Source organism: Limulus polyphemus, unplaced genomic scaffold (genome assembly GCF_000517525.1).
Source record: "Limulus polyphemus unplaced genomic scaffold, Limulus_polyphemus-2.1.2 Scaffold5680, whole genome shotgun sequence".
NCBI classification, from domain to species: Eukaryota; Metazoa; Arthropoda; class Merostomata; order Xiphosura; family Limulidae; genus Limulus; species Limulus polyphemus.
In genome coordinates this window covers 17,661-24,402 of record NW_013671290.1, presented here as the reverse complement: position 1 = coordinate 24,402, position 6,742 = coordinate 17,661, and positions in this window count along the sequence as shown.

Here is a 6,742-nt window from a genome sequence, read left to right as displayed (position 1 = left end):
GAGCACTCCCGAAGGAACAGGATAGTTCTAGAAAACGGGTGGCATGATACTAGTCACATGATCTCGCTGACGTAACAATAGATATGGTGGAAAGATAGTTCAACAAAAACGTTTCCCACTCAACAATCTTATTTAGTTTTATGTTTGCAATGTATCACATTTGTAAGGAATCATTAAATTCGTGTTCTGTTTATTTCTCTGAAAGGTTATTTTTATCGCAACTTTCAGAATCTAAACTTTTATCAGTTTCGATGACGAGGAACCCACTTTGAGACTAATAATGGTTGGAGACGGCTTGAATGGGTAATGAAGAAAAACTTTCGACCTGATGATGACAAAACGTTGTACATTTGTTGTTATGTTAAACTTATATTAAAGTTTTTCTTCATTACCTATTCAAGCCGTCTCCAACCATTATTTTATCAGTTTATCTTTCATACAACGTGATTAAAATGTATAAATACAAAAAGTATAGACTGATGTAGCAAATAATACGACAATGAAAAATGCAGGTTTCCTATTGGTTCAAAAGGTAAAAAAATATTAGTATTCAACCAATTGTTTTATATTTGAACGTGAACTAAGCACGTTACCTTGGAACCCTTTAAATATTGGTATCTTTAGTATTGTTATAAACACTCTAGAATGTATTATTATACGCACATTTTCGTCACGCTCGTCAAGATTACCGTAAAAAGATCATTAACGTGAAGTAAAAGCAACACTGTGTTTGGATGGAGATACGAGTCACGGGAATCCAGAAAAGTGGACCAAATGACGTTTCACTTATCACTTATTGAACTTAATATCGTTCAGAATATCTTACGGTTATCATTATAAGCTAAAGCTCTGTTTTTGCACAAATATATATATATAACGTGTTAAAAATATCCTTATCGTCAGCTCAACAATGACTTGACTACCTTATCGTCAGCTCAACAATGACTTGACTACCTTATCGTCAGCTCAACAATGACTTGACTACCTTATCGTCAGCTCAACAATGACTTGACTACCTTATCGTCAGCTCAACAATGACTTGACTACCTTATCGTCAGCTCAACAATGACTTGACTACCTTATCGTCAGCTCAACAACGACTTGACTACCTTAATTAATTAATAACATTTCTCAGTTTCAATGAAATCATATTATACAGTACTGTCATATTAACTTCTTTAAAATGTTTACAAATCCAACAGAAATTGTTACTAACGATGATAAATAAACTGATACATTCACAGGAAGAGTTTGTTTGTTTTTAATTGAGCACAAAGTTACATAATGGCTCTTTAAAATGTTTACAAATCCAACAGAAATTGTTACTAACGATGATAAATAAACTGATACATTCACAGGAAGAGTTTGTTTGTTTTTAATTGAGCACAAAGTTACATAATGGCTCGCATCCCGTTGATGCGAAAATGCGATGGTCAACTCCCAGTAATCGTTCAGACAAATGAGTTGAACTAGAGTCCTGTACGCACGCGGCTAATCGGCCAAGTTATAGACTCCTTTAATTAAAATATGGCCGTTTTTACATTTGAACTATTCACCGAAGATAAGACAACCAGTGAGTAGCATCAGCTGTCGAAAGAGTTTAGTCTGATTCCTTGAAAAGAACAAGTTTTATTACGCGTCCCAACTGAAAGTGCGGAGCATGCTTTGCAACATCATCCACGTTTTAACACGCAAACAACTAAGCCACGCCTGGTCCAGAATATAACCGAACATGACTTACCTGTTTCTGATAAACCTCAACATGACATATCTGCTTCTAGTAGATTATAACATACCTGCTTCTAGTAGACTTCATCATGACATGTCTGCTTCTAGTAGATTATAACATAACATACCTGCTTCTAGTAGACTTCATCATGACATGTCTGCTTCTAGAAGATTATAACATAACATACCTGCTTCTAGTAGACTTCAACATGACATATCTGCTTCTAGTAGATTATAACATACCTGCTTCTAGTAGACTTCATCATGACATGTCGCATTTGAGTAGACATTAGCATATACAATAAAGGTGTATAATATTGTATGTTAAGTGTTTATAAAATTAATATTGTACAATAATAAATGTTATCTGTATAAATGTATTTGTTTGATACCCGAGCGTTGCCTGCACTTGCGGTCTCTAATTTTGAAGTGATAGGCTAGAAATAAGGTAGGTAGTCAACACCACCCATCGCCAACTCTTGGGCTACTCTTCATCTATGAAGAGTGGGATTGTTCGTTATATTATAACATTCCCACGGCTGATAGGGTAAGCATATTTGGTGACGGGTTTCAGTCCTGCGAGTCGAGCGTACACACCATCAAGCTGAAACTAAAACACACTCGCTGACTAACTTTTCCTGCCAGAAACAATTTTCTGAACCTCGTATTTGTAATTTTATCTTAGAATTTACTAGAAATTTGACATCGAAGTTTTAGAACCGTCTAGATGTTATAGGCCTATCTTATTAGACGTTTGTTCTAAACGTCATCGTTAATACTCGCAACTCCCTCTAACAAACAAAATGACAGCGTTAATATATAATAGTACTGTCTGTTATATGTCTATGTAACTACTTCGCAGGGTGCGGATGGATCTTCACCAAAGTTTTCAGTTTTGCGTTTTTTACTACTACGTCACTTCCTATATATACTGATTTGCGGTTTCACATTTTGTGTTTTACAACTACATATAAGGGGAAGCAACTTTTCATGCCCTAAGATAACTTTTCATTAATCATGAATTTACGTAACTTCCATCCAGGGGGATGGGCAGAGCATAGATAGCCCATTGTGTAGCATTGTGCTTAATTCCAAACAAACATAGGCCCGGCATGGCCAGGTGGTTAGAGCGCTTGACTCGCAATCTGAGGGTCGCGGATTCGAATCCTCGTCACACTAAACATGCTCGCCCTTTCATTCGTGGGGGCGTTATAATGTGACGATCAATCCCATTATTCGTTGGTAAAAGAGTAGCCCAAGAGTTGGCGGTGGGCGGTGATGACTAGCTGCCTTCCCTCTAGTCTTACACTGCTAAATTAGGGACGGCTAGCGCAGATAGCCCTCGTGTAGCTTTGCGCGAAATTCAAAAACAAACAAACAAACAAATAATCCGTCCAAGGTACGAGTACTCCAGCTAGTAATAACATATGTTATTAGAATAGTGTACAATAAGGTATTACTATAATTAGTACATTGCTATTCAACACAGGTTTTTCGTCTCTAAAATCACATGTTCTCTGTAATACCGTGAATAAAATATCTCAGGAAATAAAAATACCACATTTAATAATAAATAATACCAATGAATACACCCAGAAGAGGTCGTAGACTGTACGTTATTTTAAAAAATATCTTAACAGTTTTGTTTTACATGATATTATTAGCTTCATTTCGTGAAAAGTTAAGACTTTGAATTGTTGAGATCCTCTGTGTAACATTATCCAAAACTACTACACGTACGGCTATAGCGACTGCTTTAGTTGTGGATATTTGATGGTCGCTTAGCAACAGTATTTCGTGACAATAATACTTTTAGATAATGGAATATTAACAAGGTAACTAAGTAAGGATTAACTAAGAAGCACTGTGAAGACAAAAATATTATCATGATTTATTTTGATGTTCCTTCACGTTTGTCATAATTTATCATAATTTCCATATACTTTGTCTTCCATGTTCCGAATTGGAAATACGAATCTTGCCGTTTAAAATGGTATTATGTATGGAAATAACTTAAACTGGTAAATTACCGATTTATTTAGTGTCTGCTCTTCATTTGTTTCAGAATTTCGAGAACACATTCATAAGGCTTAACAACGTCCCTTTTTGAATTAAGAATTAGAAAGATGGCACGTAAACAACGGATTCACAGTAAGGACACACAAAACACTAAGTTATGCTATGTTTACCTAATTGTTTTGTCCAATATTGTTGAATAAGGTTTAATATTGCTCACATGCAACCAGGTTTATTTTTTTATTTTTTACTCTTTTAGTTATGTACTAAGAATATCTAATAAGATGAAGCAATTAATACCACATTGGTTTGTAGCTGGTTTACTCTTTTTGAATTCGAAACCATTTTAGCATCTGTCATTAACTCTTCACGGTAAAAACATCTGGTGTAGAGGTGGACCATGATTGTTTTTTTTTAAATTACTCCTTTTAGTTACTCCTTTGTGTAATACGTATTATAAAGATACTTAAAATGAAATTAATCTCATAAGAAATCTTAAATACATTTTATCAAATCACATTAAAACAAAATCTCATTAAAATCTTAAATACATTTTTTTAAAATCACATTAAAACAAAATCTCATTAAAATCTTAAATACATTTTTTTAAAATCACATTAAAACAAAATCTCATTAAAATCTTAGCACTCTTGCCAGATAAACCTGTCTTCATCTAGAGTAAAATAATACCTTATCTTGAAAGGATCTCTTTGACTGGAAGTTGTATCTTTGAAGATTTGTTAGATATGACTTCATCGGAAAATAAATCTGATTTTCCTTCTGATTTTTTAAAAAAATTTATTAGACTGATAATAAAACATCGTCAAGTCCCCTAGTGGCACATTGGTAAATCTGGCAGCTTATAACACTAAAATACGGTTCTCGATACTCGTGGTGGGCACAGCACAGATAGTCCACACGTTAATGAAGCCCAGAAGACAGACGCTTCATTTTGTAAGGAGCCGGGATTTTTTGTTTGAGGGGGGAGGGCAGGAGCAAAATAATTTCAAGTGATCATGAATGATTAAAATTCATTGTATTTTTGAGACCAACAAATAACACGAATCAAAAAAGGATAAACAAAATAGATTGCACAAAATTAAATACAAGTTCTTCAGACCCAAAAGTTTATTTGCCCCTGAAATTTGCGCAAAGCTAAACAAAAAAGTGGATAGCTCGTTTTTGCGGCAACAGGAAGCAATCTGTGGAACCTTAAATGCACATTCCGACACGATAACCATTAGAACACACCCAGCATCAATCCTAAAAGCCAGAGTATTTTTTTTTAGAGACTTACTAACCAAAAGAGTCGCAATAGTTCAACTCATGTTTCGGTGAAACTTTCTACCTTATCAAAAAAAAAAAACAATTAGGAAATTTTCATGATAAAGGAATAAACGCATTTTAAACTTGGGCAGAACTGAGCCGGAAAATTGTTAACCACCAACTTAAACCAACTACTGTAGCTGAGTTGTAGCGCCTTCTAGTGACAAGTTGGGATAAAATCACGGTGGATTACATCAATAACCTCATCGACAGCATGCCACGTCGCCTTGTAAACGGCCCGGCATGGCTAGGTGGTTAGGGCGCTCGACTCGTAATTAGAAGGTCGCGGGTTCGAATCCCCGTCCCACCAAACATGCTCGCCCTTTCAGCCGTGGGGGCGTTATAAAGTGACGGTCAATCCCACTATTCGTTGGTAAAAGAGTAGCCCAAGAGTTGGCGGTGAGTGGTGATGACTAGGTGCCTTCCCTCTAGTCTTACACTGCTAAATTAGAGAAGGCTAGCGCAGATAGCCCTCGTGTATCTTTGCGCGCAATTCAAAATAAACAAACAAACAAACAAACAAGCCTTGTAAATTTTATTTAAAACCCAAGAAAAATAGTAGCTTGCTCTCGAATATAGGCCTATGTATCAATGATGCAATTTAGACAAAAATATAATTAATCAGTTTTAGATAGATCAATGGGCAATAATATACGTCGTGACGTCATTCCCAAGTTCCGAGTTGTTAAGGCTTATTTACACTCCTCTTTTTGTTTGGGTAATTCAGTTTTCATTAGAGTTAGGGTTTCCCAAGTAGATAAGCAAAATAAGTTCAAAACTAATAACTAAATCTGAAAACAAAATACAGATTATTTTGAGAACAATATTAGGTTAATTCAAGTCACAAGTTTAAAAGCAAAATATTTTGTTTGTTTGAATTTCGTGCGAAGCTACACGAGGGCTATCTGCGCTAGCCGTCCCTAATTTAGCAGTGTAAGACTAGAGGGAAGGCAGCTAGTCATCACCACCCACCGCCAACTCTTGGGATACACTTTTAACAACGAATATAACGCTCCCACAGCTGAAAGGGCGAGCATGTTTGGTGGGATGGGGGTTAGAACCCGCGACCAGCAGATTGCGAGTCGAGCGCCCTAACCACCCGGGCCCTGCAAAAGCAACAAAACAAGTACCTGTTAGAAATTTAAGAGCTCATCATGATTGCCATTTTTCGTGATTTTCTTACATAGTCACTTTTTATATTTCTACTCATATAAGTTTTAACAAGACCAGCACAATCTATTTGAGTGAAGGACGTTTTATGTCACAGGAGATTCAATAAACCTTTATAACGTTGTTGAATATGAGAAAATGAGTTGAATCCTATTAAAAACTTGAATTCATTATCCAAGTCTATTCTCTCCAAAATGGACATAAACGGTCTACTGAAGAAGTTTACGACTGGGCTTTCAAGTAAATTATCGAACCCGTGTCGCTTATCCGACGAAGAAATGCTTCACAAACACCAAGAGAGATTGGTTGCTAAGGGAGCTTAGATCATCAATGAAACCCGGCAGCTTGGCAACAAGACTTGCATATTGATCTAGAAGAACGTTAAGTTTGAGCTACTATATTTAGTCTCAGTGTGGGAAATACAGTAAAGAAAAAAGAAAGCATTGTTCAACACGGCTACATACGTATATCGGTTATAAAAATAGTATTAATTATGTTATAT